We start from the raw sequence: 5,488 nt of genomic DNA, 5'->3' as shown, positions 1-5,488 counted from the left end.
GTTCGGGGCATATATATTCAGCAGCACCACTCTTCTCCCCTCCAGTTTGCCCCGTACCATCAGGTATCTGCCCCCCCTGTCTGCGGATATGCCCTCTGCCTCAAATTGCACGTGCTTGTTGATCATGATTGCCACCCCCTGGACTTCGAGTCCAAGGCCGAGGGGAAGACCTGGCTAATCCAGCCCTTCCTTAGCCTGGTCTGGTCCGACACTTTCAGATGTGTCTCCTGCAACATAATTACGTCCGCCCCTCTTAACTGGCCCATTCAGTCCCCAGACATTCCAGGTGATCAGCCTGGTTGCACAACCCCCCCCCCCCCCCCCCCCCCCCTACACGCCGGTCAGCCATAGCCTTTCTCAGGCCGGACCCCGGCCCGTGTGTCGCGCCATTCTTGGCCCGCCACTTGGCTACCTCCACCCTCGATCTCCTTTCCAGTGCCTATTTCAGATCCCTCCCATGTCAGCAGAACAACCCCCCCCCCCCCCCCCCCCCAGCAACATCCCCCGATAACCCCACCCCTGCCATCCAGTGCCTGTATTCTCCCCCCCCCCCCCCCTCCACCTGACTCCCTTGACTAGCCAATCTGCTAGCCCGGTGACTCATAACTCCGGCGCCCCCCTGTCTCATTCCCATTGTTTCCCTGTCCTCATCCCCACTCCCCGGCGCCCCATCCCCCTCTCCAACCCACAGGAGCAAAACTCACTGGCACAGGAAGGCCTGAACATTAGTAAAACAAAAACCCCCCAACGCACATCCTTAACCCCCCCTTGCTGACCGGCCACCCTTAGTTACCATACCGGCTCCAGTGCCCTCCGCGAGCCCCACAAAAAGCAAAAATCCGCACGAAAAGGAAAAAAACAGAAAAAAGAGGAAGAAAGCAACAACAACAGAAAAAAAAAACCAGTAACCAAAAACAAAGGAAAGAATCGCAAATGTCCCGCTTGGCGCCTTTGACCCAGCAAACCATTGAACAGCGGTCCAGGCACATTCGGCGTCCCTTCATACGGTAGTTCCCGGGCCCTAATTCGCGCCCGTGGGACCCTCTTTTCGGGACCAGCCCCTGATCCCTCGCAAAGTCCATTGCGTCTTCAGGCTCGGAGAAGTAGTGGTGTTGGCCCTGGTGCGTGACCCATAGCCGAGCTGGGAACAGCAGACAAACTTCACGTGCTTCTTGAACTAGCACCTCCTTGACATTCTTAAAGGCTGCTCGCCGCCGAGCCACCTCCTGGCTTAGGTCCTGGTAAATACGGAGAACACTGTTGTTCCACGTGCTGCTCCTGGTGCTCTTTGCCCACCGCAGCACCCGCTCCTTGTCCACGAACCTGTGGAACCTAATTACCAATCGGGCGGGGGGGGGGGTCCGCCCGGCCGCCCCTGCCTTGCCTGCACTCTGTGTGCCCCCTCCAGCTCTGGCGGTCGCGGAAAGACTTCGGCCCCCATCAGCTGCATCAACAGGTTTGCTACAAACGCTGCGGCATCAGCTCCCTCAGCCCCCTCCGGGAGGCCGACCATCCTCAGATTGTTCCTGCAGGATCTATTCTCCAGCTCCTCCACTCTGTCCAGCAGTCTTCTTTACCGCTCCTTCAGCCCGTCAATTTCCAGCGCCGCGACCATCTGCGCATCCGCCTGCTCCTCCACCGCCTCTCCCAGCTGCTTAGCTTTAACATCTTGAGCATCCAGCCTCTGGTTCAGCTGATCCACTGCCTTCTGAAGTGGGTCCAAGTTGTCCCGCTTCAACGACTCAAAACTGGTTTTCATTAGCTGGAGCATATTCTCCAGCGCCTGCTGGATGCTGAGTCCGAGGTCCATGTTTCCGCCATCTTAGGTCCCAGGTCAGCTTCCTCAGCTCCTTGCCTTTGTCCCTTTCTATCTCTCTTCCTCTGCTTCCTGGACTCCCGCGGTTCCATGCACTGCAGCCCGCTCTCCAGCACTTTCACGGCCGCCTTCCTACCGCTCCGTGGTCCCGCTATTGCGGGGAATCAGCCCCTAAAGCCCTGCCGGAGTGAGAGTCCGCCGAATGTGCGGCTCACTCGAACATCGCCGCCACCAGAAGTCCGGAATTTTGGAATATTATAACCATTGCCTCCGCTAGCTCTGTTGCCACTTCATATAAGACTCAAGGATGTAGACCATCCGGTCCTGGAGATTTGTCTGCCTTTAATCAGAATAGTTTGCTCAATATTTTTTCCTTAGTGATGGCAATTGTTTTAATTTCCTCCTTTTCAACAACCTCTGCATTACCTGTTACGATTGGGGGGTTAGGTACGTTTTGGCGCAGCCATTTGGGCGCGGCCGTTTTGGCGCCAGCCGTTTTGGCGCCGGCTGTTTTGGCGCCAGCCGTTTTGGCGCCGGACGTTTTGGCCATAATAACATTTCTTTATTTGTAAATTAGCCTCAGTTGAGTTGGCTGCTGGTGCGGGTCCGCTGTCACAAGTGTTTCGTTCTATCACCATCTTTTTATATATTTTTTAACTAAACCAATTCGCATGCCCATATGATGGCTGAGGAAGTATCAACGAAACGTGGTAAAGAAAAATTTGTTCATAACGGATTCCTTTACGTCTTTGACAAAACAAGCAAAGGTGACAGCGAAGTGAAATTTTGGCGTTGTGAGCAAAAACACCGGTGCAAAGCACGGCTCCATACTAAAGCTGCAAACGTGGTGAGGCAGCTGAACAGCCATTCACATGATGCTTCTGCTGCACAAGTAGAGGTTGCACTCGTGAAAACTAAAATAAAAAAGAGAGAACAGGAAACCATTGAGGCACCGACTGTAGTTGTTAATGAATGTTTGACAGACATATCCCAAGCTAGTCTACCAGCCATTCCTAATATATCTGTTTTGAGGAGAATAATAAGCAGAAAGCGTAATTATGTATTGAACGCCCCCACCAATCCAAGTGATTTACAACAATTGATTGTGCCAGAATGCTACAGGATATATGTCCCTCAACCAGGAGTGGAAGAAAATTTTGTACTTTGTGATAGCGGACCAGGTCACGACCGGATATTAATCTTCGGAAGACAGAGCTGGCTACAGCACTTATTGACATCTGATATGTGGTTTGCAGATGGCACATTCAGTATTGCTCCCAGCCTCTTTTCTCAGATTTATGTAATTATGGTAAAAAAACACAGAGGAGTTACTCCTACTTTTTATGCTCTTTTGCCCAACAAGCACCGCACCACATATGCGAGAATGTTCGCATTATGGAAAGAAATCGAACCCAACTTGAAACCCAGTTCAATCGTCTGTGATTATGAACAAGCTGCGCACAGTGCTATGAAAGACATATTCCCTGATGTTCAAATAAAAGGATGTTTTTATCATTTAGCTCAAAATATGCAAAAATATCTAGCCAGTATGGGGTTCTGTAGTTTGTATAACACTGATCCAGATTTCGCGTTAGAAGCTAAAATGATTATTGCCATTGTCTTTGTACCTTTGAACAAAATCGATGAATATCTGGATGCTTTAGCGACCCAACTGCCGCAAGAACTTCAAGATTTACTCAACTGGTTTGAAGATACATATGTTGGTCGTCTGAACAGACGAGGAAATGGTAGACGAACACCTTTATTTCGCCCTGAGATTTGGAACCTTTATCAGAGAACATTAAACGGGGAAGACCGCACAAACAATAATGCGGAGGCAGCCCACCGTCGATTGAAATACGAACTTGGCATGCATCATCCCACCATATGGAAACTAATTGATGGCCTGCGTAAAGTACAGAAAGGTAGAGGTGCATATTATGAAAGGTTACTAGCCGGCCATGAACCGCCACAAAAACTAAAAAAGTATAGAGATGCAGATAAAAGAATACATGAAACTGTTCTTAAATTTGAAAACATGGATGCTATCGAGTACTTGAGGAGCCTTGCTCATAATTACCAAATGAACTAGACTAAATGAACTAATTTAAGGCTTTTACCTAAATGAACTAATTTAAGGTTTTTAATTTACAATAAAGTTAGTTTAAAAACTTTTTAAAGCTCATCTTTTAATTTACAGTTTTAAGCTTGCTTTTCAGTCATTCCTTCGAATGATACTGAATCTTGCAACAATTTACTTGTAACAATTTACTAGACCCAAAAACTAAAAAAAATTCTGTCGTCTGCGCCCAAATGGCCGCCCCAAATTGGCTGCGCCCAATTGTTCCCATGGCGCCCAAATGGCTGTGTCCAAACGGCCGTGCCAAAACGGCCGCGCCCAATTGTCCCATACCGACGATTGGGATGGTTCTCGCACCCTCCTCCATAAAACCTGGGGCAAAATATTGATTTTGTGTCTGCCATTTCTGTTTTCCCCATTTTATTGACTCTCCAGTTTCAGCCTCTAAGAGGCCAACATTGACTTTAGCTACCCTCTTTTAAAAAAAATACTTACAGAATCTTTTGCTATTTGGTTTTTATATTTTACACTAGATTTCTTTCATAATTTCCCTTTGCTCCATTTAATACTATTTTAGTAACTTTTTGTTAGTCTTTAAAATGTTCCCAATCCTCCAGCCTGCCACTGACCTTTGCAATAAGGTATGCCTTAGTTACTGCCTTTATGTTATCTTTAACCTCCTTGCTCAGCCACAGATGTATCCCCCTCTCACAATCTTTCTTTCTCTAGTAATATATTATATTTGGGAGGAGTTGGATATCGCCTTAAATATCTGCCACTGTTCATCACAGTTCTACATTTTAGTCTTTCTGCCCAGGCCACTGGGGCCAAATCTGCTTTCCTGTCTATGTAATTCTTGGTTCAACACCAGAATACCAGTGTGACTCAAGTTTATCGGCATCAAACTGAATTTGAAACTCAAGCATGCAATGATTAGACAATGCTAGACAGAATCCTTGCTTCATGTTTTCCTTTCCTGGAATTAAATAATTTTAAAAAAACGTGGCACTAATTTTTGAGCTCTCTATTTCTGATTGAATCTGGTGCACCTTTCTTCCACTGCATTATATGCTAATAAGAGATTTCTTTAAAAAATGTTCCCAAGAGGATCCTTTACCACAAGATCATGAATTAATCCCATCTCATTACACAATGCTAATCCAAAACAGCCCGCTTCTTGATTGGTTCCAGAACATATTGTTCCGAGAAACAATCTCTAATACACTCTATGAACTCTCCATCGAGGCTACCCTTGACTCTCTATGAATTCTTCCTCGAGGCTATCCTTGCCCAATTTGATTTATTCAGTCTATATGCATAATTAAAATTGCCCATGCTTATCATCGTACCTTTCTTATGTGTCCCCAGGATTTCCTGGTTTATACTGTGTCCTATTGTGGAAGTGCTGTTTGGGGACCAATAGATTACTCCCACCAGGGACTTCTTCCCTTGCTATTTCTTCTTTCCACCCAGACTGATTCCATATCTTGAACTTCTGGGCCAACCTCATTCCTCACTGCAGTACTGATCCCTTTCTTTACTAACAAAGCTCCTTTTCCTTCCTGCCCGTGCTTCAGTACCCTTGGATATTC

Source organism: Scyliorhinus canicula, chromosome 14, assembly GCF_902713615.1.
Source record: "Scyliorhinus canicula chromosome 14, sScyCan1.1, whole genome shotgun sequence".
Lineage (NCBI taxonomy): Eukaryota > Metazoa > Chordata > Chondrichthyes > Carcharhiniformes > Scyliorhinidae > Scyliorhinus > Scyliorhinus canicula.
Note: the sequence above shows the minus strand (reverse complement) of the source record.